Source organism: Varroa destructor, unplaced genomic scaffold (genome assembly GCF_002443255.2).
Source record: "Varroa destructor unplaced genomic scaffold, Vdes_3.0 BEIS01000006.1, whole genome shotgun sequence".
Classification (NCBI taxonomy): Eukaryota; Metazoa; Arthropoda; class Arachnida; order Mesostigmata; family Varroidae; genus Varroa; species Varroa destructor.
Genome location: NW_019211459.1, coordinates 1,405,646 through 1,433,631, shown reverse-complemented (window position 1 = coordinate 1,433,631; position 27,986 = coordinate 1,405,646). Strand labels below are relative to the sequence as shown.

At 43.2% G+C, this 27,986-nt stretch overlaps 1 long non-coding RNA gene across 4 annotated transcripts; it reads right to left on the bottom strand.

The window, feature by feature from the left end:
- Positions 1 to 171: 171 nt before the first annotated feature.
- LOC147754717 (uncharacterized) lies at positions 172 to 26,308 on the bottom strand. Of its 4 annotated transcripts, none has more exons than XR_015330174.1 (5): positions 24,776 to 26,308; positions 9,689 to 10,021; positions 2,946 to 3,067; positions 2,375 to 2,514; positions 172 to 2,143 (listed from the first exon to the last, which is right to left on the bottom strand). It is a non-coding gene; the product is annotated as an uncharacterized LOC147754717 (long non-coding RNA). The 4 variants fall into 4 exon arrangements; XR_015330173.1 differs by lacking the exon at positions 24,776 to 26,308 and adding an exon at positions 11,772 to 11,993; XR_015330175.1 differs by lacking the exon at positions 24,776 to 26,308 and adding an exon at positions 11,646 to 11,740.
- Between the last annotated feature and the right edge of the window lie 1,678 nt (positions 26,309 to 27,986).

Genomic DNA, 27,986 nt, shown 5'->3' with positions numbered 1-27,986 from the left:
GCGCTAGGCCGCGCGTATATTTTCTACATACTTGGATGAGTGCATTATATGCAACCGTGGAATATCCGTAGACTTAATTAAAATGCTATTTTTATTCTGGGGCATAACGGCTAAAATTGTTGGGAAGAAGGCTTTTACGGAGGGGAAATAATTACAGAAATTACACACAGCGCTAGATGATTTTTATTCGCAAACAAACGGGAAGACATATATATGTCTTTACGTTTTTTTAATATAGTCCGTGAATTCATACATTTTCCTATAGTTAACATTAATGTAATTCACTGCGGAAAAGTACTACAGTTTTGTGGATACTTAAAGCGGCCGTCTTCACCTATCCTCTCAAGGTTAACTATTTTTCAATTCATTTTCGTTTCACGTGTGTATGTCACCTGCTATGTTGACGCTTTGCTCATAGCCTCGACAGCGTCTACGTGTAGTTTTATTATTCTCGAGCGTAGCTCATTACTTCTCGTTGTCAACCCACCCGAACACCCCCCCGCGCACAAGGGGGGGAAACGGTCAGAGGGAAAAAAAAAAAAAGGAAGCGTCAGCAGGAGAATAGACAGGTCAAAAATGAACCGACTGAAATACTACCTTTCCTAAATAGTTGACTAGGCTGCCACCTATCGCTGACCCGCATTTAGATGATGGTGTTTTCCGCGGCACTTCTTTATCGTCAGTGAATGTGTGTAACTCCTCCAAACCGCCGTCCCGCGTCTGCATCATCCCCTTCGAAGCGCTGTCGCCCGCCTCTGTGCCTCTTCTTGCTAAAGCTAGCAGGTGGGAGCATTCCTCGAGCAGTGCGACGAGACAACCTGCCCTTATTAAATTGCGTGAGCGCGGTTTTGCGCGTCAGTTCGGGACTGGGACTCTTCTAGAGTGTAATGCTCGCACAATTTGTCGACTGGGCTGTATCTCTGCGCGAGAGTGTGTCTTTGTGCGAGCCCGTGGGGACGTGTGTATTCAGCTTTTCGATCGATCGTCCTTCGGCCAAGTGGCTGCTGTCGGCGGACGACCGAGGCCTCACCCAGTGTTGCGACACTGATGAGGTACTGCACGATACCAAGCGGGTAGCCATTCGTCCCTCCGACGTGGCGGCCCTTTCCCAGACCCGCTCTTCCGACGGAATCCCTCTGATCCGGAGATTGCGTTTCATCTTGCAGAACAGCTAGCCTATCGTACTTTAACGTGGGTTATCCTAGATTTGATTATTTAACCATCTGCTAAGCAGTAACGATCATCTCGTATAACAAGGACCGCTCTCTTTCAGGGTAGAAAGCGGCAGAGATAGCAAGAAAGCAGCGGCGCCATTGCTTTCTGCTCTTCTCATTCCATCTACGTGCGACGTAAGAGTCAAAAAGTCCAGAGGGGCGAACCAGCAGCCTTCTAGTCGATGTTATCTGCTGGACCACCGCATCCTGCCACTTAATATTTCCATCAAGTTGAATGTTGGGAAAGGCAAAAATAAAATCAACGTATATTGTATGAGCGAGGACAACGACGAAGCACCCCTTAGCTTCATCAATACTATGAGGTACCTGTATATAGATTGCTGTTATCGTTGTCCTTGATTCATTAAAACCAAGCTTATAACCTTGAAGGTCGGCTCGAGTCAACTCGAATTAGCTTGAGTTATTGGCTTTAGCCAGGTATAGTCATCCGAGCCAAACTGCTTAGGCACTTTTCAACCTTTGGCGCGACGTAATAGGACGATTTGTAGAGGAAGTACGAGATGAACGACGGAAGATCGTTTAAAAATTGTCTTAAGAACGCGTTACTTATCCATCACGAAGCATAGGCGGGTCGGATTTAGGTATTTGCGTTTCTAAAAGTATGGCATGATTGATGCACACAACGCGCTACGGGTATCCATGGGGAGGACATGGCCGGGTGTATAAATTAAACTAGGGAATTTTGTCAGATATATTTGACTAATACGGTTTTTTTCAAGCTAAATAAAGTGTCACAATAGAAGTTGGGTCAAAATGGCTGCGAAGTAACACACTGCTTCGTTGTTTACGCGTTAGATGAGTGAATAGATACGAGTACAGGAAATCGTACGAATGTTTTACGCCCTTTCTAGAAAAGAAGAACAGTCAGTTTATGCCGCAAACGAAATGGCCATTATCGGTCGGTCAATCTGAAATTCATAAGCAGAAAAAGCAATTCCCTCAGCTTTCGGCGTTGCCTCGAACCAATCAACTCGATAGCTTAACGGCGGACAACAAACAAAATGATGAGGTAACATACGCGTCGGATAGCAATGAGTTTCGACTTCAACGTATGCCACTTAATTATACCATATATGTATAGTACCAGCAAAGGCGAGGAAATAACACTTAACAAAACTACCGGACAGAAAGCTACCTACTGATTCCCATTTTCACGAGATTCGTATGCCTCACGTTGCTGTTACTTTTATAGTGAATTGAAGCGTAAGGGAATAGGCCTTTCCTTTTGCGAGGTGGATAAATCCCTTGTACTCGTTCTTATCCGTTTTGGGTGTTATTCCTGCAAGTTATAAACGGTATTATGTTAATTATCTCTGTCATAGCGAACCACGAAATTTTGCAATTGAGAGTTTTTGTATACATTTATTGTTCTAGGCAAATAAGAAAGCATGGAAGAAACAGATACTGCTTTCTCCACACTAAATATTTCGACCGTCCAGAGATTGACTGGACTCAAGCGGCATCATGAGTCATCTAAATTACCTTTAGAAGTAAGCTGGATATAGAAATCTGTTGTGTTTCTATATATATATATAAGGGGTATAAGGCTTTAAGCCGCAGAAAAGCACGTTTCATTTAACGTTTTTTTACAAAATTTTAATCGCCACAGAGACGATTTTTTTATGTTTACGCAATTAGTAATTGATTGGCTCAAGTTCAATCGACGCCTTTAAGACTTTATGCAGAAATGCATCGTTTGTCTTCACTTACCGTTCTGTTACGGTCTTGCACGACGGTTTGGTTGAACTAATACATTTTGCCGTGCCTCCGGGTGCATTTACGATCCTAGAGGTAGTCACACAATGTACTAATGTTGGGTACCAAATATGGCGCTAAAAGTTACAGACGGGAAAAAATTGAATCATTCACTACAGAATAATCTAATGTGCTAGAGAACATGAGGCATCTGCTATGTGACGAAAGGGACAGGCGCCACCTGGGATAGGCCCTAGCCACTTCATTGGTACTTATGGACGACAACCCATTAAAAGCCAATATGACTAAAACCAACGAGTATGGAACTCGAAAAAAATATGTCAGCTGCCATAGCGGCCGGATAACATCAGCGTTCAGGATAAGACGTTGGAACTGTTCTAGGGCATCGTATGCGAACACCTATACACGTGGCTTGATGCCTTCTTCTTCAGTAAGTCGTCTTCAACCGGCTTTGGTAATAGAAGCATTATCACTGCTCTCAGAAAATCTACTAATCCACCCGAATCACAGCTCTAACGTTGAATTTCACGAATGTCTGAACTTAGTCAACACTTGACTCTTAGCACATATATATATATATGTGCTAAGGGTAATGTACTATCTGGTCTGCATAGCTGACAAGTGCTTAAGGCAAATAATAGTACGACTGGGGAGAGCTAATTTTATTTCGGGCTCAGTGGAAGGGCGTGAGTGCAGTCGGGATGTTGAGTCTGCATTTAAACGGTGTCTTACCCAACGGTTGCCATATCAAGGGTCAAACGTATCAGCATTCAATGTACCAGTATTTTCGGTTGAACAGATAGTTTTTTTTCTTTGGCTAACCTTCGACCTGGGGTACCTCATAGCTTTCCGGCTCCGAAATTTGTTAGACTTAACTATTGCGAACAGTCATGGAGCGCGCGCATTCGGTCTCGTGATCGCGTACCTCTTATATGCCTTTCCAGTGTTGTTTCCCCATTTGTTAATTATAAATATCTGCTTTTAGCTTGGGAATTTTCATCAAAGGTTGCTGCAAGAGATTCTCGTGTGACAAAGTAATGACGATCTCGAACGGCAGATAAGTGGGTCAATAGATGAATTACAGTCATCGGCTTTCGCGAGCGCAATGATACTTAGATCTTGTCCAGTGTGTCGACAAACATTGTTGTTGTCGAAGTTGTCACCCCCGACGTACCCAAGAGGAGTGTAAGCTCCTTGACGTTTCTTGAATCAGATTCATTTAAGAAACAAACATAGATTATTACGTGACAAAGGCACAATATGATGTAGAACAGACTAATGATAACGGGTTGCGATTACAGAGGTCGCAAACAGTATTATAATACGATACCATTCTAACGACCTCACTAGCGTTCTGAGGTTGAAGTCAACATGCAAGCAAATTCATGCGAGTGTATAGTAGCAACAGGTAACAAATCGTTCAGCTATTATACACAGAAGTTATGGGAAGGTGGTAGAAGTCTCGCGTTTTACTATGTGCTTACATAAACAGTAAGTCACCCTTTAACGGTTCAGCAGACTGAGCGTTTATTAACCGCTTGTGTGAATTTTGAAGCTCTCTTAAAGGGAGCGTTCACTCGAAGTGATCGCGTAAAACGGGAAATAAAAAAATAGATTTATGTCCAACTCTGAGTATAAAGTTTTTGGTGAAATTACCGCTGGTGACGCGCTTATCCGTTACAACGGATTACTATCTACGATGAGTTAAGGGTAAACGAATTAACTCTCGCCGTGATTGCTCGCTCGCCTTGTCTATAGCAATCGCCCTTTTACATTGTCTAAGATTCGGCTGGCTTTCTTCAAGATTGAAAAAATATATAGAAAACACTGCGAGTACCAGACACAATCGACGATTTTCTCCGGCGGGTCAACACGATGTTACTGATGAATATTGACAACAGTGAAACAAGAGTGTCAACATTTTTCTCGTATCGATATCGTGATACATTATCCCTCTAACTAATTAGGCCTGTATCGTATGATCACTAGGGAAAAAAAATAGCGTCATAGAACCCGTTCTTTTTTACGGTTGACTACAGTTTTTTTCGCGTTTCACTTGACACGCCGCAGTCTAAACGCTACTGTTTAGCAGTGTCCAACCCAGCAGCTGCTTCAGGTACGAGCACGAATCCATTCAGAGTTTTCGACAAGCTCAGCTATCAAAAGTTCAGCGCACAAGTCGTCTGTGTATTTAGACTCTAGAGACTCATGCTCTAGAGTTATTTTGTGATTAGCTTGTTGCTACCCGAATACTCATACGGTATTAAAATGGCTTTAGCATTGGTGACGGTCTGGATTTCCTAAGAAAACAGTTTTCTAAAGTGCAGTGATAATTTCCTTTCTTGGCCTTAAACACGGTTATACTTTTGATTTTGCCGTCACTTCTTCTAGGTTCATCGGTCTATATATGCTGAAGAGGATATGTAGCTAAAAATAGCTAGAAGTACAACGCCTTCACCATCCTCAGCCTTTGTATATCCGTTTCGAACTATTTCCATTTGCTACTCGTCATTAAGTCCTCCTTCAGCTTTCGGGCGACTTTAACACAGCAGTGACCTTTTGGTGAAAATAATTACTATTTAATTAATTCAAACGTGATTTGCCTTTTCCAGTTTGTCATTTGAGTACGTCACGTAACCTTGTTTTGAACCTGCGTAGGGATAAGTCCACCAAAATAGCGGCTGGGATGTTGATACAGCAAGTCGTTAAGGTTAGGTTAAAGAAAGCATTTCGGCCATTGTGTGAAAATCATTTAATGTTGATAGTTGCTTGATTCCTTTCGCTTTCATATGGGCATGCCGTTTTATGCCCCCTCAAGCTAACAACGAACCTTCTTTGGCAAGCGTAATTCGGAGAATGCTTATGTACGTGTTAAAAGACGTCTTTTTCAGCAAAGTAAGCACCGAGGTACGTATTACGTACCAGTAAAATATGAACAAAAAAAGGCCAGTCTTGACGCTGCCATAGTTGCCTCCCAGGCTGCCTAATGTAGGAGACGAAACGCGCTAAGGTATTTCTCATTGAGAGAAAGGAAGGTATTTCTTCATGACGATTTGCTACGGGCCGTTACAGCGAACCGTGGACGCCCTCAACGTAAAGATTTTCCATGGCAACTGACTTGGAGCCTTCCAGAAAAAGACTGCAATTTTTCTAGTCCACCTCAACTCGATCTATTGTGCCAGTCTAGCGTGCATAAAATGCACGAGGACTAACATGCAACCGACATAACCAGCACCGTGATGCTCACTTATTACCCATTGGCCGAGATTAATGCTCGCTTTTTCGCTCATAAAGGGACCGAGTTCGTATGCAAATGTTTATTTTTCTTTTTCTTTACGTATATTGGCGTAATTGCCTCATGTTTTGTAGTGCGTCGCATAGTGTTTCACGCAGGCCTTCGCTTTATTTTCGCAGTCTTTTGTATCACCACATTATAAGATCGTAACTTGGTCGTGCTATGCTGCCCTAATCAAATTGACAAAATCAGATACTTTGAGTACGGCAAAAAAAAGTTGTCCTTTTTGTCTGACCCATAAAATAAATCATTTGCAGTTCACGTACACAGAATCAAAGTGTATATTGGTAGGAAAATTATAATTATAAAGCAAGCGAACTATACTTTTGCTACGATGTAAGTCTTGCAATAAAATTTATATTTAGCAGTTAGAAAAATAGAAACCAATTAATTTCAATCTATTTTATGGGCACTTCCTTCTGGACAAGCTGTTCTGAAGTAAAATCGACTAATTAGGTAGTCAACTCACTTCTATATTAATAAAATATAAACACTTGTATGCAACATAAATCTTTAAGAACAAAGCAAAACACAATAAAATATTATTATTATTATTCTCCTAGTCAAAAAAAAACCTCCTAGTATTTAGTAGTAACTGCTGTCTATTTCCATGGGTTCAGTACGAATATTCCTAGTAGCTGTTTTGAATACTACCGTCGAGTCGAGTTTGTAAACTTTCGTGAGAAAACGGTTTTACTTTGGGGGCATATGGCAATGGAAACGATAGCGGGGCAGTTTTTCCTACAAATCGGTATTATTAAAAATTCCGCGTGGAACTTTATTCTATTGTGGCCCTTGATTATTGGGAATGTGACGTCGCTGAGCGCTTTCCCCTTCAACATTACAGGACCGATCAACAAACAGGACGTCAAGCTTAATGAATAGATCGAGCGCAGAGTCCTTCGCCGTCTACTGAAAATAGCTCTCCTTTAGCACATTGTTTTATTTCATATGACAATTTTTTTTTTCTGCTACAGTTTCCTTTCCAGATACAAATGAGATAACCTAACATCGGTTAGAGTTTTACACCTGGGCTTGGAATGGACAGTCTAGAAGGAGCTTCATTCTTGTAAGCATTCAATTGATTTCGAGTTAACCCATTCCATGTGTCTATGACGCGCTGTCCAAAGACGCGTCTCTCAGGAGGCAAACGTCTATCACCGGGAAGCAGAATCAATATTTTGATTAAGTTTTTTTTAAGAAGCTAACAGGGAGCTAAAAAAAAAGATGCATTTTGGCCGAAAAGACGAAAAATTGTCCTCTGAATGTTTCTGTTGCGATTTGTTTAGCCGTCCTTATTTAGCTTTATCGGAAATGAAGGGGCAGTACCGTGTACGCTCTGCAGAGGAAAGCTGTCGTTGAAGTGGTCCGTTTCTCTAGTGGCTCTTCAAGACGTTTAGTTAGACATGGATGCATTCGATCTGACATGGACGCGAGTTATCGATAGCAGTAGCAAATGCTTTATGTTTTCCGATGTGGGCTTTCTAGTTGGATCTATAGTGCAGTAGGTCATTTTAGTATACAATTACCCTTCAAGATGCATAGCGATGCACCTAGGTCCCGTTACCAAAAAGGCAGTTCTTCATCTTTTAAGCTTCATACTTACAGCTATTCTAGTCGGCTGCAGTGGTGCCAATCTAAGCTGAGTCGAACTAGGGGCCGGCAAGCTACGAGATCGCTTTCGCTCTAAAAATTTCGATGTGAAAGGTGGTTTTTGGAAAAGTTGATGGACTTATTGTGAAAAGTTAGCACGGACACGTGAGCATCTATGGTATGCCAAGAAACCCATCCAATCCAAGGGAGATCCAGCCATTTTTAAGGCGGTTCATTACAGATAGTAAAAAACAGGATCATATAGGACAATAATGCACAAAACGAAGCAATTGCTCCATACAATCTGTCGCAAAGCTCAGAGTGACGCCAAACGAAGATGATGCTGTGTGTTTAATGGGATTGCAAAGGAATCGTGCATTATCAGCTGTTGCCGCCGGGCAAAAACTAACAAAACTGGAGCAACTTGTCACTACTGAACGGAGGAAGCGTCGTCTTTCACCATGATAATGCCAAACCAATGGCCATGTTGAGCAGCTTAATGAACATTGGCGGAACTCGGATAGGAATGCATCTTCCGTGTAGCGCGAGTCTTAAATTATTAAACGACAATTCATTTCGATCTCTGTAGAACTTCTTTTATGTTGTTAGGTTAGTCTCAATGGAGGGATTCAAAAATCACTTCTCTTAATAATAGGGGTTCGGCAGTGATGAGATTATGGCGTTACCAAAAAGAAATAGAACATCATAGATCAAAATAGCGCATATTTAGTTTAGTTATATTATTATTTCAACATATGAAAAAATATTTGCCTCTATTTTGAATTAAAAGTGCTGAATATTTTTTCAACAAACCAGTATATATGTATATATATATATATATATATATATATATATATATATATATATATATATATATATATATAGGGCACTGTACGTAAATTAAAACTTCTCCTGTGCTTTATTTTTCAAATTGTATCTGGATGAGAGCAGAGATTTCAACAATACCTTTCACGGTTGCTGAGAGCGTCATTCTTTTACTCAAAATATCTATTTAATACGACTACCATTCGCTGCGATTTCTACTACAGAAATTGGTGGCTTTCTGAGGCTTCTTGTGGATTTTTTAAATCTTTTGAACCTTTTGGCCGTCTTGAAGGATTACATATTTGGAAACTTTTATCAGCGCAATCTTTTATTCCATTTGTAGCTCATTTTAGCGGTTTTTTAGCGGGTTTACACTTACCAGTATCGCTTGATCCATGCTTACTAATAATACCAGCTGAGCTATAATTAATGGTAGCACTTCAGTTAAAACAAAAGTTATTTGAAAGCTTTTCTGCGAATTAAGAACGAATATTTTGAAGACGACTAGTTAATTTCTTAGGTTTCAAAACTATAATCGCTATAGATGGCGGTTATAATGAATAAACGTCACCGTCAGGACCGACACATGAAAAAATTTCGCTAAAAAGCGTCCTTTTATCCCGACAGTGGGTATGGGCCCTTCACCATGTACAATCGCTTGCCCGCTAGATCGACAAGAGAACGCCCTGGCAGCGGCCAGGAGGGCCAAAACGGGCGGGGTGGGTCCTCTGCCTGTTTGCTACCGGCACAAGAGACTTTTGCCACTGTAATACCGCAGATTCGCATTGATTCCTTTTCCATCCTTCCCTACAGTCTTTCTGATCATTTTGGCATCCTTTAGGTTTCGATCCGTTCATTTCAAGTATTTCGGCGTCAGATCCTGTTAAAATCTCCTTTCTTCCAAACAATCCCCTGCAGCATTTCTTATCCGGACCGTGTACCCTTACCCGTTTCGCAATCATGGCGAGGGTAGACAAGAGACGCCACCCGACGGCGTCCATCCTCTTTCCCCCTAGTGACTCACCTTCTAAAGATGTGCGAGCGGTGCTTGAGGGAGGCGACAGAGGAAATGGCAGCGCGTTGTACCTTCCCTTAGAGCTCCTCGTCCCCCGCCACCTCCCTTAGATTCCTCCTGTTTAAATTCCCTCATCCGTCGCCCACCATTGCTGCCACCAGCCCGTTCTTCCCGGCCGAAAGAGGGGCAAACCGTTGCGAAGCTCGAGGTGTCGCAAGAGTGCTGCCGCTGCTGTTGCTGCTGTTGCTTGCTATACACTGCCACAGATCTAAGGAACGGACCACTGCCTTCACACCCGCAGAAAGACCAAACGAATGAGCAACCGAATGAACATCTTCAGAACTGAAATTGAAAAGAGATTATATTTATCACTATTGTACAGAAATTCAGTGTGCGGCTGCGCATATTCACGGCCGAAAGGAAGCAGTAGTGGGGCACGGAGAGCCAGGCCGGCTGTTTACCGCGCACTCGCTTGTTCGGGAACATTGTTCCCCCAGACATTACGATATCTACTCACTATTGCCGAACATCGAAATATAGATACCGAGATAAAGAGACATAGAGTTATGCTGACTTGTAACCAATGTGCGTCGCATGTTCCTTTGCTGCAAATGCATACCATGATCCAACTTTATTGTCCATTGTTTTATATTGTACTTAAAAAGAAGTATAGATGTGGATTTGTGTGTGTGTGTGTGTGTGTGTGTGTGTGTGTGTGTGTGTGTGTATGTCTGTGCTGAGTCGTGCCACTTGAGGCATATTTAAAACGAAGCTGATCTTAAAACGAAAATAAAACACGCGGAATCATCGAAACTGTGTTCGTTTATCACATCTAAAATGATTCGAATATGACCTATATACACATAAAAGTAATCCGAGGTTTAACAAAGTTAATTTTATTAATGTTAATAACCTGTTTTAAAGAGCGTTCAAACCACTCGTGATGCAAAATAATGCTCAACTAACTTATTTGACCTTGAAGCTGGAGCAAAGCGATCTTCACGAGGGTGAGGTAAGTCGATTTACGCGAAGTGCGGGAACTCCACCGCACCAAAATTAAGTCGAATATACACGTGGGGTCCATTTTTCCACAACTATTGAGTAGCCAGCGATGCGCGCTGAATCGCATACTGTGTTTCCCATACCGCGTGCCGATGGCAGTCCGTGGCCTAACTTGCCTCATTCTGAAGTTCTTTCTGAACAATACAGAGTTTCCTGGAGTGTTGGATTATCTTTGATTAAAAACACACACACATATGTATAGTGGGTGCACGCTGAAACTTTTTTCGCAAGTTGCATGTCCGTTAAGTAAAATACCAAACGGGTTACTTGAATGGAGGGAGGATGATAGCATACGTGCCGCTGTAATGAGGCAATGCTTCTGGCCATTGTTGATATGATAAACTGCTACGATTCCAAACTTATGCATATTGTTCTACTATGCTATCAATTTCAATTCAGATAGAACGAGGCAATCTTACGATATACGGCCAAACGGAGCTGACAGGCCGTCGTTTTGATGTTGTACATGTCACCGGAAAAAAAGAAATTAGATCATAATTAGCTACAGACGAAAATGTTGTAACCGACAGGTCCCTATATCACCGATTAGGGATTTTGTTTGAATTGTGCGCGATATATTCACCAGGATCCTCAGAAATACATCCACTACAACCCATAAGGAGATTTCTTTTGCTCTACTCGGATACAGCATCGACCATTTTGTTTCCGGTCGCTGTGTATGAACATGGTTTAGTTAGCTTCGCTGAGGCCAGCTCCGCTAATGAACTTTCAAGCGAAGTCGAATGTACCAGTACATAAAACACGTCCTAAAAACACAGTTGTTTGTAACACTGGTTATACCTTCAATGAACTCGATAATAGGGAAGTCCATAAAACGGCCAATTATATCTGAAGCAAATGTTTAGCTTATGTCCGATATGTTAGCAATACCGAGACGGCTCACCGTTTACGCATGTTTCGTATTATGTTACACACAATGTTGTCGCATTAAACAATCCAATACAACAATGTACAAGTTCAGCCGTCACAGATCTACAGTGGATAGCATATTGAATTCATGCAGCCTCACTTGTTCGTATGCTACGAAGTACTCTAGAGGTCGCCAGGTCTTTTTGGTGCTGTTTATTCAAACAAAAAGAGCTAATACTTGTACACCAGCTAGGTATGTTCGAGATCAGCAAACGGGCCAGTGTGACCATTTGTTGTACTTGCGCATGGCTAGAAAGCATCTTCAGCCGCTGTCTGCGGTGTGCGACCTTTTCAGCGTGCAAGCCTCGTCCTGCACCGCGAACCTGCCCTAAAAGCAGTAATGCCTTAAGTGACGACTGTGAATAGCTGCTCGAACGCGTTTCGGTTCCTCTTGCTCTGTTTCACTATTTCGTTTCCTACACGCAAATGATATTTACGCGCGAATACACAATAGTTGAATATGGCTGAGTGATGTCTGTTTTATATATATATATATATAGGTTACTTGCCTTTTCTGGTAGTAACCAAATACTTTACACAGAGCATTAACAACGCAATATCTCAAGTGTCGTATAGGTTATACTAGTCTCGTTGAGTTTATAAAAGTAATTTGGGTGCTTTTTCAGGTGTTCTCAAGATGGTACCAAAGAAAATGGGTGACATGACGTCGATCGCAATTTTCCCCGTATCTGGAGCACCGACATATATTAGGTCTGTGAAAACCCCGTTCTCTGCATAGTCTGTAGTGAAGGTTGTGCACAATAAAGCTAGCGACGATCGCACCCGAAGCACATAAATAGCCATTGATCCCCGCGAATTCGTGCTCCCAGTTCGTAGGGTTGATCTTAGGTTATTCAGTTGCTGGGAGCTTAAAGTGACGACGTAAGTCCTCGAACAGCAGTAGCGAGCCGGCCAAGAGACACGTGAGACGATTTCGGGTAGCTTTGCGTGGTGCTCTTTTCAACAAGGAGGCTCCGACGTAATTTACTTGCTCCGGTTCTCCACTCTAAGATCTTCACAAGTAACGCCTGTCCCATATGTTACAGTCGGAACAACCTTGAGGTCTAGCACGTTGAGAGCAGCTGCAGCGGATTCACTGCAGCGATTTGATCACGTGGTCATCCATCCAGCTTCCATAACCTCCGTGCATCTTTCCGTTACGTGCGTGGTGATGGTTCTGCTGTTCGTAGCGAAGAGCTATCCCAACTACAAAAACCAAGAGGCTAATGGGAGAGGTACAAGGTGTCAGTGGCCGCTGTCCTACTTCCCCTTGTAAACTTCATCAATCAGAATTATGGCGAGTCCCACATCTGTGTTGTAGACACACAGAGCCGAAGCAGAGCTTGCTGCACCTGGAGTTGGCGCTACTCGGGTGTCATTAGATCGTCTACGTACAAAATGGTTACGTCTACTTAATCAAAGAGGCCTTCTAGCAAAATGGGAAATAAAGGGAAACTTACGTTATCCATTTAAGCTAGGCTAGTCACATGTATAAAAAGCCGAACACTGAAAAAAAAAGAAACATTGGTTACTGATTTCGTGATGACGTGTACAAGGGCACGGGGTACCGCTAAGATGTATTGACAATACGTGTACATTTGTAATTTTCGCAGTAAGTAACTTAAGCCACCGCGTCTGGGTCTAGAGTATTTAGCATCCACCGGCTCTCCATAGCTGCTGCAAAGGCTTAATAAATAGATATACAAAAGTGAAACACAGAAAAATTGAAAAAAAAAAACATATAATTCGATAAAAGTAAATTTAAGAAAATCGAAATAGATCTTCATAAATGTTCAATGTGATTTGCTAATGGTACTTATTAGATAGTGAGAGGATTGTTCGATTTGTCTAAAATTAAATCGTATACATTTCCGTTTGTGTTATGAGGTGTAACACATGCATACAATGTTACAGCGCGTGGAAACGGATCCGGCCCCTGCACCGTTTAGGAAACTATAGCACCGACTGTTGGACACGGTTTTAAAATCAATGTGACCTTCCTAAAGTTGATTCAATTTTGCATGAACGAGCATAAATTGCCTGCTTTATACTCCTGAGGGAATCGAGACGATAACTCAATCGTTAAGGTCAGAAAAATACTTGCATAGGACCAATTTGCTTAGCGCGAAATTGAGTAAGTCGCAAATGTTAGTGGCCTCCTTCTGACCAATTGATTTACCCGCAGACACGTTTCAAACCTGTCTTTTATCCGGGCAATTGTGAGCCATAAGGGTAGAACTTCCTGAAACTCCCTGCGATGCTGTCTCTGTACTTCTGTTTCACTTTCTACGAGCATTTCAAAGTAAATTTTACTTGCCCAACAGTTAGTCTAGGTTCACCCAATACTACCGCTTAATTATATTCTAAGAAAAGGACGATCATAAAATCATGACGCATTACACATTATGGAGACATCCCATACATATTGGCCTTGTACAAAAAGTTTTGACCCTTTTAAGGCTGCAAGCAAATATTTTTACCTGTTTTAATGATTTTACTTAACTGAATATAAGCCATTTTGCTTAACGACCTATTTCTTTTTTTTTTTTTTCTTTGTAACACTTTTATAGTTAATGGGTAAAAAATCGTGACAAATAATTTTTGCACCTCTGCGTTGAAGTTAAATTAACACCGTTAAGGGAGTTCTGCAGAATGATAATGGGGGAGATGGTAGTCTGATGGCGCAAGACCCAATCTATATGGCGAATGCATTAAAATTCATTCAGGTAAATTCATTATTTATCTAAGCTCTCTCAATTTTTGTCGAGCAACTAAAGGTGCATGTTGTTTGGAATTTTCATGTTCCCGTCGACTTTTTTTCTTCGATGCCTTGATGTAATTTGTTAAGTGTTGACATTAGAGACCCAACCCATTCGTTTTTCGAGGCGGGATTAACTTAGGATGTACAGTTCCCTTCCACTCGTACCAAACGTATAGCATCATCACGCTTTTCGGCGTCACTCTGGGCTTTGCCCCAGATTGTGGATCACATTTTTCTTGTTTTATTTACACCCTATTGTGGCACGTGATCCACTTTTTATCACTTGCATCGATCTGGAATGGCTCACTTCTGTAAAGTTCCGCAAATAGAAACAAGATTGAATACGTTCTTTTGCTTCAATATGTGTAACATTCAGATATCGACCTTTTTTTTTTCTTATAAGTAGCTTTCTTCAGAGAATTTAAACCTGCTTCATAGTTAAGTGTCTACTCGCATGCCGCTGTTGGTCAGTAGTTTCATCAAAATTAGTCGACCACTATGAAAAATATGTTTCGGATCAAAGTTTCAGAAATTTCAGTCATCTTCAGCATCAGCGCTCCATCTTAAATACGGTGTAAGGTCAAAGCAAATCTCCGATACGAACGTCGAGCAGGCACGACTTGTGATATATGATTTGAAGGCGTCCAACTTGTAAGACCTGTTGCTTAAAGTCATTTTGAAGCGGATATTATAGTATACGAACCAAAAAATCAAACATTGGATTGCAACAATTCGTTTTACACATCAACCCTTTGTGCTAACCATGTTTCGCCATTGAATAAATCGATCCCGTTTACATTAGAGCATAAATAATCAACTAAGTAAAAGATTATTTTCTTGGAACGATATCGTTACTTCTAATTTTTTTCAGCTTTACTTAGCAAAAACAGTTGTAACCACTGTTTTTTTTTCTAAGTAAAGCAAAGTGAGTTCTGAATATTCAATTCTAAGTAATGCTGGTTCTTTGCATCTAACAGAAAGTAACAATTGTTGGACCACTACTGAACTGATAGTACGAACCTGCTTAGCGAGTTGCTGGGAAGAGTCGCTTTCTTGCCGTATCGGTCGCTCTATAGGCCCTTCTGGGATTATATCATCAGCATTATATCGGCATCATAATGCTTTCATTTTCTCAATGTAGTGTAGCGTAGTGAATGATACATGTTAACTAAAATATCTGATAATATATACTTATTATGTATTTTTTTTTTTTACTATTTACGGCATATTAATTGTTTGTTAACGGCGAAAGTATAGTAATATGTATATGTTAGTTACTTTATCGAATGACTTCATTTGAGTGGTTAAAATTTAATTCTATTTAAATTTAAAAAATGAAAGTTTAAAATTTAAATCTCTTTTTTTAGACCCTTGTGGACTTATGCTGCACGTAGTCAATGTACAATTAGTGTTCCTAGAGGTTACCCTACTCGTCTAGCTGTTTCATATTGCATTTACACCAAAAATATACATTTACGTGCATACACACACGTTGAACGCGTTATGCACTTCTGATCCGTTGTCAGGACAGCACCAGCTCTATGGCCGACCCCACCAAATTGTCTTTTTGCGCCATCTCATTACAGAGACTCTATGGGGAAATGAGCAACCAGTACACAAGGTTCGGGCCCCAATAAATGAGCGTGTGTCTGCTGTATTTATTGGTGAGTGGCGCACGTGTTCATCTTGTCTCCCCTAAAATAACCTGCGAGGCCTTCGTATACGGCCCCATCAAGCTTCTCTCTCTCTCTCTCTCGCTGCCATTGGTCCCTGCTCTCATTTAGAGACTGTCTTGCTTTGGCGCCGTCCGTCCTTTTTCGCTTTCTATAATGCACAAACAGAGTTCTGGTCGAGCAGCGCGACGGGAAGGACTCGAAGTCTGTCGGGGCCTACGGGTAAGCATATAATAGGCATGGACAGACGGACGATACGCTATGATACAGCGAATGCGGCCTTGCTATACACTGGCTGTGCGTCTATCGGCCTCTTCGCTAGAACACGCGGCGGTGTGTCAGTGTCCATCACTGCTATTCGCCAGCATCGCTGCCTCTGTTCCGAGCTACTAGGTTGATTGGTGCAAATGTGTTACAGATGCAGTAGTGAGTTGTTGTCTCGTTCGAGCCCAAAACACAGGGGTTGCACCGTATGCAGCCAAATAAGTCTAAAGACGGCCAGCACACCAGCGGTTCACTTCCTACGCAGAAGAGTAGGCCACATTAGTAAATGGTGGTGCTGCTACCTCCACCACCACCGCCGCCGTCGCCGACCCTGGCAGCCTACTTTCGCAAAAGATGGTTTCGCAATCTCCTCCCGTCATGGCCACCCCGAATGTCGAGCGTCTCTCAATCCAAACTCTGAAGCAGACACCCCCCTCTCCCCCCCCACCGAAAGCCAGGGAGCTATGAAGGGATATTCCGACCCCGCTTCACTTAGGGCTGGTGCAGCACTCCAGCTTCCACAGCTGGGCCCATGCCTCGGTCTAGGGGATCGGCAGACAGAAAGGCAAGCGGTAGAGAAACTAACATAGAGAAAGTGAGCGGCTGTGAATGCCTGGTTGGCGCAATGGCCTCGCGGCCCAGGGAACCCTAAACCTTGCCCCAGCCCGAACGTCTCAAATGCCTCTCTCCCACTGACACGCTGCTTGGCTGCTGCGTTCTCAGAGTAGTGAGGTTTGCTACGGCTCTATGGGGCGATAGCGGCGAAGCGATGCCGCCGTCGGCTGACTGCTGCTGCTGACACCGTCGGCAGCCGCTCTGAAGGAGTGAGAGAACCCACTGAGTCGATGTCTGCCTGTTCCTGGCTCCAGCGAGCTGCGGCCCTATTTTCTACTGTGCTTGATTGCTGGAAATAGCGCCTACCAGAGAGCTAGACGAGGGTTACGGCGCTGCTAGGATGAGGATAACTTTGGCTAGAGAAACACACTACAAAAGACTGGCTGGTAAAAACACGAATGCGATCAGCGTTCCTGTTCCCCTTCACCACAATCATCATTTTCTACATGCACTATCCCGTTACCGAGCCTGCTATCCAACCCATCTGACACGCCTACCATGAAAACAACCCAGAAATTAAAATGGTGACCTTCGTCTAGTCAACATGGAGTCCCGCGATCATTGGGTCTGTGTATTGATCTTAGGAAATGCTGGATCATCTCATAGATGTGTAAAGCACATGCACATGCACATGCATACATATGCATGTGCATGCTCAAATACTCTACAGCTGACGTCAGGTTACTAAACCGTCAAGCTGTCGCAACGATCATATTGTATGATGGACGTAATCTATAGATTCACTATTTTCCATCAACTTTTTCATCTAAGTGCGATATTAGAACGCTCTTTTGCCAGCCGGCGCGCTGATCACATCCGTCTGGCTTATCGCAGTAACGGTGATAAGCAACAACAAAGCAAACACTGAATAATCTCGCTTAATGGATCCATAAAGTTAAAATAAATAAAAAAAAATACTCACAAGAATGACTCACTGGGGTAGGTCATTTCCGCTGCTTGCCTTTGAACGCTTACTCTCTAGCGTAGCTATATGAAAAGGTATGTGTGTGGGACCTGGATGGCTCCTATATGGGATTCCCGACTGTGGGTATCTGCTGCGTGCCGTACGTGGCCAGCACAATCGCTGTACCTGCAATATGCTCATAATTGCCGGCTGCCGAAGAGGGCCTTCGATACGATGTCGTCACGTACGCGATGCAAATATATGCCAGAGAACCGTGTACGTGCCTATATTGTCAGGTCAGCGTCAGGTGGCCGGTTGTACCTATAGTACCTAATGTGGCCGTGTTTTAGCAGTTCTAATGGTGCCACCAGTGACAAAAAATCACCGAATCTGGTTCAAATGAGCCTGCTCATTTTTGAATGATATATGAAATTAATATTCAGCAAAACTTATACATCGCAATTGCCGGAAATAAAATTTATGGATGGCAGGAGTTGCGAACAGGACCTTAGTACACAATGTTATGTGTCAGCTACATTCTGATGGTTTACCAAATGAGATTTCAGAGAATCACACAGTTGTATCTGGACGATATAGCCTTTCTACCGAGGAATTCCTTTATGGTGTCTTGATCAATGCGAGGTGCGTACAATAAAGACGTTCAGACCGATCCCAATGCCTTCTGCCCCAGCGGAACTGTGGTAAAAAATAAGAAGATAGGACTCCTATCACGATGCACCTACGCTGCAATCGAGACGGCAAAAAAGTGAATAGTGCATCTACAGTCGTTTTTGCTCCGAGCAGGCCCTGCGCGCCATGGGGCGACAGGGTACTTTTACGCTTGTACGCTGTGTGGAAATAAATGGCGAATCCGCATGACGGGGCTTATTCGGATGAATTGAAATTTAAAATTAGAAGCATGTTGGAGTGGGTTATTGGTCAACATTATGCCAGTTCGTATCCGCAAGCGCAGATAAGGTTCCAGATTTTCTGCATGTAAAGCAAATTTTCAACGCGTTGAATTCAAAACCCTCGTGAATATGCGTGTAACATAAAGCATCCACCAGCATTGATTCCTAGTGAAGAACTTTATATGTTTGAAGTATCCAACCGCTTCAGCAGGTGTACTAATAATAATCTTTCACCATCTCTATCTCGATCAATGACGTGATCTAATACTAATCTGTACTAATCTGTCCGTATGTCGACTCATCAAGAACAGAGCTTTTACGTTCATTATAGTTCTATCGCTATGATTATTATTTATCAGCAATATTATTGATAGCACAAATGGCCGATATGAACTTGTTGCCTGCACGGCCAATGATGGGCTTGATGTTGAAACTATGTAAACTTGAGAGCGGCGTTTCGCAACGTTCCCGTCTAACGCGGCCGTCCAGGCGAACAGTCAAATGCCGCTTCCTTTCATTTCCCACTCAGCGACGCGAAGGGTCAGTCGACGGAGCCAGCTGGCCCCAGACGGGAAGCGATAGGGCCTTCCCAATACCAAAGCATCCCTGTCATGATATTATTGGTGGTACAAATGAAGGTTGCGGTGGCAATGTCCCAATGCTGTTGTCGGATCAATGTCGTCATTGCAAAGACAAGGTTAGAAAATGGCATACGGCCACCCGTTGCCGAACTGCAGCCACAGTGGAAATCAGTGGTGGTCACACAGTGTGTGGAAAATATACACAATAGACATAAGCTTGCAGCCATTTAGCTTTTCATACGCTATACAAGGCAGCCACGTTTTGATCAAGCCGTGAAGGTCACCACGAACTCGCCGCAGTTGCCGACAGTGTGTCAATGGGCGGAGCCTTTTATTGGGGGCGACTGTATTTGCTGGGGCGCAGGAGCCTCAGGCTCCACCCAACGCAGCTCCACCAACCAGAGGGCATCTGTGCTTGCACAATGTGGCACAACGTCTCTTGCGCCACCCGCCATGTAGAGCCCCAAGTAGGACTCCCGTGGGGTGGTTTTCAGTAAGAGGCCGAGGGGAAAGCGGGGAGAGAGTCCACTGGGATGTAAAAAAAAATTAAAAAAAAACGAAGGGCAAGACGGGGGCGCGGGGAGTTAAAGAGAGTAAGCTTGCCGGACAGCAGCTCCCGAAGGCAGAGGCTGGCTGTGTCTGTTTGTAGACGCATACGAATGGTGGGGCAGACACATGTGGCAACGACAGCGTAGGAAAATAGTGGTACAGTAACAGGAGGTTTGGTGGGGGTGTTTGGGAGGAAGGTTTTCCGGACGATGACGGCGGCTATTGAGGGATACGGGAAAGGGGCAAATGCAGGGAGCAAACCTTTTTACTCTGGTCTTGGGAGAGGAACAGGGCGGAATAGCGCAACATCTGTGACGAGGAAACGTTAGACCCTCTGGCAGGCTACTTGGCTGGGGACGCAGCAGTAGGGCATTGAGAAAACGGCAGGAGCATGACGATTGTAAGCAACCGACTCTCCGTCAACGTTTGCGTCATCTACAGTGAAACCCTTCGATAACGTGTTAAGCAGCCAGCGGCCGGCCAGAAGCAACTACTAGAGCTGCCATGCAAGCGGTTGGGGTCAGCCAGCCAGCAACAAGAGCCGTTCCCGCTGTGGAAGAGGTGAAGACCTTGACTCCACGAGAGACGCACTAACTATAGCAGGCGGATGACGGAAGCGGCTAGATGAAGAGAAACAGCAAGAATGCGCAACAGCTGATAACTGCCACTGCTAGTCCAGCGGCGACAATGGTCGAGGCAAACTAATCCCAATCCCACCCTTACCCAAGGGGAAGGTGCCAAGCCTACATGTCTGTTCCTACTAATGTCTGTTCATGCACATATCTATAGACAGGATGGCACGAAAGGAGCTTTGTCGAACCTGTCTACATTCCTCGGTTCTTTTTGCTGCTTGTCAACGCAGGCCACAATTCCGCAAGATGCTTCTTTGTGGAAAGGTGCTAAAAATCAAATATTCGGTTGAGTCAAGTAAATGTTCTGCGTCTGCCTAGGCACATTAGAGTCGACACAGGTGTCAGAAATACATATTTGCGTCATATAAACTGTACTCGGTGGCAAAAGATTCAAAGGTTGCTAGGTGCAGCTGAGTCGCATGCTGGATGCACGCTGATGCAGAATTCGAATGAAGACTGCGCTATATACATACGTATGTATATTAGCACGTGAGTTGGTACGCAGTTGGAATTCGGCCACAGTTTCACATGTTGTAATAGGTATGGCGTTCGTTAGTCTCTGAAGTTGGGTTTTGATAAAAAGATTATGAAACTGTCCCGTTAATAGGTTAACGCTAAAGTTTATTGTTATAATGCTGACTGTTTAGTTTTCGCGAGCATTACACACAGATAATCCAGAGTAATCTGTTCGAGTGCAACAATCAAGGGGTGGCTATAGCTGGTTGCCATCTTTTTGAAGGTACTTGGTCTGGCAGATGAAGCGGTAGAAACGTCTTGAAGCCCTTGTGGTCAATGCTTAGCAGCTTAGTTGCTCGGAAGTCAATAGCTATTATCATGCAGAAATCAGTCTCGGAAGAGGAAGTCCGCCGGCTGTTCAATTTTTCGAGGAGATTATTCAACATATATATATATATATATATATTACAGTATTACTGGTTAGGGTCGTCATTATTTGATAATAGCTGAAAAAGCTATTTTTCCTATTAAAAGTTTATATGGTGTTGTATATACTTTATAGGTTTTGTCGCATTTTTAGTGCCGATGAACCCTTATCCTGTCGGCGCGAAATCTAATGCAAAGCTTTCTGCAATCGAAACTATGGCTCAATAGCAGATAGATTTTTAAGGGCTCTCTCGCCGGAGTTAAATGGAATAGCCAATTCTTTAAGCCCTTGCAGATCTCAGCGCACAATATTCTAGGTCCACGCAACCGTGTTTCCGCTTCGGTGCGTATAATAGCGAACTGTTGATGATAGCCACAACGCGACCGGATACGCTTGTAAAACACGCCCCGCGTCAACCGACAGTCACCAGCGAAACGGCATTCTATTTATGCTCAATTTGTACTAAAGGTATATATTATATGACCGAACCAGTTATATAAGCTGTTCTTATCCACTGGTTACAGAGAATTATAGATGAAAAATAGGCGGTTCCTTAAATTCTGGCTAGTGGTATGTGAAAGAAGAAGAATTAATCCGCTAGATGACTATATGCACTAGCGTTGGCCAAACTCGTTGTTGGAAGAAAGCCGACATCTTTCGATTTTGTTTATTTGTGCTTATGCTTGTTGGTCCTGAATATAAATACGAGTAAGGTGTACACGTTACATTAAGCCGGAATACATAATAGCATGAAGCGTTTTTCATTGTCCTTTGTCGCTTGCTGATCCATTGGCATGTCTACGAAGGCATATGTATCATACCCCCCCACATGAGACGCGGAAATATCTTTGGCCATATCCTACAAGATTCTGTAATATCCTTATCACAATACCTTGTTAACGAAAGGCCAAGTAATGTCGCATCCATATTAAGATCAATAGATCTATTCTAATTACTCTCCTTACTTTTCTGTGGCTCTAGAGACCCCTCCCAAAAAAGTTACCACCTTCACAATGGGACATTTGTAGGAGGTCATAATATTTTTAAGTTGCTGCGTGGCGAAGTGAGGAACCGCCTCTGGCGGCTGACACATTTGGAAGGAGCCAAATGTACGTACATAGTTTCTAAGAAAAGGTTACGAGGATGCCGTGATAGCTTAACGCCTACTTTTGGGTTTCTCTTTTTTTGGTATTAGTCTCTTTCTTCTTTGCTTTCTCATGCTTATTTCATTGTTTCGGCGTTTTCGAAATTCGTTCTGGCGACTCCTTTTTTTCCATCGTCTAAGGATAGCTCTACTGCTTTTGCGATAAGTAATGAACGTCTTCTGTTGCGAGAAACAGTATGATAGTAATACCAATATGCTTCTGTGTGGGGGTCCCGCCATCCCTAAGCGCTCAGTTCAGCTATTGTTATAGCTGATATTTTCAACCTTTTGAATCGATGCAGTATCTCTCATTTCGAATCGCAACCGAAACAGGGTTGTAAGCCGTACATTTGAAGCCACAGGCTAACGGCTATCTGCATACAATATAATATAATTATTGAACTATATCACTGTCGAGTCGGTAAGGCTTTCCATAATTGTATATCAAAAGAGCGAAAGTCACAATCGGCACAAAGTTTTGTAGTCTTGAAGAAGACCTAAAGCAAGTTCGTGTTTATCAGTTAGTGAACCAGCAGTTTGTCGTCGACCTCCTGGCCTTACCAGCACGAAATTCGTATGATACGAGTGGGGCTACAATAAGCCCAAACATGTCTACCATTTATTATTACCTAAATTGTTCACCATATGTACACGCCCACATTCGTTTTGGTCCTCAGAGAAATATCCTCATGCCAACATGTACCGCTGCACGTAAGTGTAATATAACTTGTGACTTCACAATGATTCGACATTAACATATTATTTGTTAGTGCTTCATTTATTTACTCACTTCTGCACGGTGCATCATTATTCAGCCTAGGTGTGCCAGTTGATTAGACTTTGTCATCCTCCTGCTGCATTAATATAAAGCTCTTACCTTATCTTGTCAAACCTCATTATGGTACTAGTATGTGCTGCTGTTGTCTAATGAACATCGTTCATTTATTGAAATGTTTTAAACAACATCTAGAGTTGTCATAGGGAGACTTGTAGGGGTCACGAGTTTAAATGGATCACTCACTATCACAAATCGCGCTCAGAAAATAGGTCGTGAGAAAACAAAATGAATTGCCCGCAGAGACATTTTCCTTCCGCCCCTGTTGAAAAATGTGCCTGAAAGAAGACCTTCGCCGAATTCACCATTATTTAACGTAATGGGCTTTGTCTTTGCACGAGACTTAACTAGTCATACTTCGGAAACTGGCTGTTAGGCAGGACGCTTTGAGCGTCTTCCATCCAATCAAACATGGTTTGCACCTAGACGTAGTACCACCATTGACCTCTATACGGGTCCAAAAAACCAAACTTTCCTTGACAGAGCTCATTTAGCATCGCGTGTAAACAAGAACAGGTTTAACCCATGTTTAGACTTCCCCCTGTCTCCAAACTCGTGACTATTAAATGGACGATGACACTACCAGTACAGATAATTATGTTTTGCTATGGCGATGTCTGCCTATCGTTGTACTATTAGTAATTAGACTGGATTGTCCGGAGGCAAAGGTGGACTTGGGGGGCTGTTTTCAGCTTTTTCGGTCTATTGTGCGGCTATAGCGTGAGCCCTCTTGGCAGATGGGTGACAGGCAACGTTGGCCTTCTCGTTTCTCTATAAGATCGAACTCCTATAACATGTCCGCACTTGTCAGTTTTTCCAACAAACACTTCCCTCTAATGAAACCAGGGTGGCAATAACATACGAAAAAAAAACAATGATAAAAACAAAAACTACTACAAGCGGAAGCATTGACAGATATTTGCAGATAAGTTTAGTTACATTCGCCGTATCATTTCTATACAGAACTGCTTCTCTTGAGCCATCCGATAATGCAACTGTAAGCGCAAAACACGAGTATATTATAACATCAGCCGTTTCTGTACATTCGCGTATGCTTCGCCTTATCGTTAAGCAATAGCAAACTTCAACCCTTATTGGCAGTTAGAATCGTTCAGTGTTCAAGAGCTCTTTCGGGATTCATGTTCGACATCCTATCTATTCCTGGATTAGGGGTAAGCAGCTGGGTTGGCCGGAACGGACGAATAGTCAAGTGGGTAAGTGAAAACAGAACTTTTTCGTTGGACAAAACACGCTCTGCTAAACTCTAAGCCGCTTCCTAAATACATAAGAACCATTAATTGTTACAGTTGAAAACAGTCTGCTTCGCTACGGAGCCCTTACATGGTACTTACAGGTATGTTTTCTCATCAATATGTGTATATATCGAGGAGAAGCAGGTACAGCTCTTGGATACGATGCGAATGGCAACGGCTACGTGCAAGCGAGTCGCTGCAACATAGCATAACATACATATATGACAAGCCGCTTCTTGCTCTCGGTCAGAAACAGTGACACCCTTTTCCTTTCCTCACTCTTGTGCTGTCTTTTTCTTTCCGCAGGCCGTTTGAAAACATCCAACCAGGGGCTAATGACTCGAGAGGTGCGTGGCAGATATGCGGTGGTGCTACACACTGCCAGTGTAGATGCTCCTTGGCTTGACTCTTGCCGCCAGTGTTGCCGCCACGTCACAAGCTGTTTTGACCTAGTGGAGAAGGAAATACCGATGGTGACCTTGGAAGCGGATCGGAGTTCCGCGTGTTCCCATATCCATGTTGTTGCAATGGCAGGACCCACTTGTAAACAGCTGAAGGACGCAGGTTGACACGAACACAGCCTAGAACTGCCTGCTCCTGAGCTTTCAGTGACTGTCAAAAATTGCTTTGTCGACAGTTTTCTTCGTACGCAGCTTTGGTGGTTTTTGTGGTGGGCGACGGAGCGTGCCATCGACGCAGTATGCTTACTGCGAGTGGCCAGGTAGAGAAATTGACCACACCGGTGACAACAGCGATAGATATAGGAAGTGCTGGCACTATGCCGACTTAGTGTTGCTATGCTTCTCGTTATCCATCGTCGCCCCATATAGTTGTCCAATGTCACCCATATTCTATCATTCGTCTAGCTTGGACATATACTTAACGTACATATAAAATATCATGCACCAAGTATCACATATACGTGGATGCCATCACAAGCTGAAATTTCGATCAATCACTTGACAGGCTTCTTCCGTTTGTCCATGCGGTCGTCGTTCTCCGGCATGCCCACGTCGACGAAAATAGGTTAGCCGTAAGCAAGGCTGGCTGTTGTTGCCAACGTGGTTGCGCAAGCAGGCTTGTGCTCGCCAGGCACTCGGTTCCTTGATTCTAGGTTTCGTTGATCTCGATAGTTAGATTGATTTAGTTACACTAAATTATGCTATGCCAGTGTGGGCCGCTGGCTTCATACGAATTGTATACTTGAGTTTCCTCCTCATCATCAATGTCAGTGAAGATATCAGTGTCAAATAGGCGATTGCTTCTCCCTTATACAACGCCTCCCTTCGTCCTAACCTAGCCTCCGAAAATTGCTACTGCAGAAGCAGCAGCAGCAGCAGCAGCAGCGTATAAAATGCACGCATTCTGTCGGTGGCTTGCGCAAGCACTCGACGACGATAGCGGTTTTCTTTGCCACTGCTGCTGCTCACTCAAACAATATCCACGTACGAAAACAACGGCAACGCTAACTACTGCACGCAATGGTATAGAACAACTGTTAGCTATTACTTGAGCCTGTAGCTTGTTGTATGATGTTCTGCTGTCTGTCGAAACAAATAAAGTCGGCGGCACGTACAATTATGGGTGGATGGAGGAGCTCCACATCGTATGGCCAAGTTAGTCGGCCATCGAGGCAATGGGCCGAACAGATAGTCTGCGTCACCGCGGATAGTACACTTGTATACTTGAGAATAGCGACAGTATGCTTTTGCGAAGGGCTCCTTTTGCCAGAGTCAAGAAGCAGCGAAACAACAAATTGATACAGGGAGAAAAGAACCTCAGCTACCGAGCTGCTGGTAGTTCTCTATTCTTTTTATCGATTGGTTGGTATCGATTGACCCTGACAAAGATGAAGTTAGCTCTAGTGAGTACAGTGGCCTGCGAGAGAGCCATGTACTAGAGCGGTTTGTTGTACAGCGTGTTCTGGCAACGATACAATGTGTTTAAGACTGGCAGCAGGCCGATAGGGGCGTGTAACCTTAACTACTGCTAGTTCGATCAATTCGTACGATATTTTATTACATCCACTGTATGCATAGTATAGAGAAAATATATATAACAGGTATTTTTCTGGGATCATCTGCAGGATAGTTTTTTCAGAGATCTAGTTGTCTGCACGTGCAGACCCAGTCCGCCAAGCGCTATTCGCTACAACGGGACAGCGTATCCGCACTCTAGGCCTCATCTCCAGAAAAAGTGTGTACATGTATAAATAACACAGGGCACATTGCATAATCGCTGGCAAGACATTGGCCCCATGCGATTATGTCACTATCAGGAAATTACTTGTCTCGAACACACGGGGTTCAGCCTCGGCCCCAAAAACAACAATTATTTCTTCTATTAATGGAGCCACCTATCGCAATAGCGGTTTTTATCGAGTTTTCGTGTTAAGGTAGTGAGTCCGCCGAAACAGTTGTTCAGAACGAACTCGACGACAGATCATTTATCCGGTCTCCGTAATATATTCCAGATCATCGTAGTTCTACTCGCCAGATGCTATCACTAGTCAATGTCAAAGTCGGTTTCTCTCGCAGCAATACTTGACATGATCTCTTTGGCTGGGAATCGATTGATTTCCGTTGGGCTAATAATAACGGTATATCACGCAACAGTGCTCGACCGCTCTGGATCAGCCGCTGCACACTTGCTAGAGCAATAGAAAATCAGTATAGCTTCGCTTATAATGAAATTCTATATCTTGTGCGACTTCTAGGTACAACAGGTTGTACGTGTTTGTCTCGGTTGCGTTTTGCTTCTCTGGCTGTTGTCCCAGTTGCTAGTCCGCAACTGTTCTTTGGCCTATGGCAGAGCTGTACGGGTGTTTGTACAAGGGAATGTTGGTTTCTGCTCTAAGGAAAGAACAACTTTCGCTTAGAATTTAGATGTGTCTTGCGGTTAGCCGTTTCTTCCTCGTCCGCATAAACATAAATCTTCTCGCTAGAATAGTGTTAAATTATGTTATACTTTGTCAATCATGCATATGTTACCCAAATGTACGCGGGTGTGTATGGCAATTTGTAGATGTCATTGGAACGAGATTGTGGGTTGTAACCCATTTCTAAATCAACACCAGTTAGAATTGCGCCAGGTTGTACTGATCGAACTTTGCCTTCCTTTCCCAGTCAAACAGTTACATAACTTAGTTCCTATAGACTGGTAAACTGGTATCATATGCAATACTGTTGGAAAAATTCATGAATACTTAACTGGAGTGGTAATGTCTCAGTACGGATAGTCATCACAGTTTAGGAAACCACCCGATCGTCTAGCAAAACGTAACTCTTTTCGTGGAAAATGAGAAATCGTC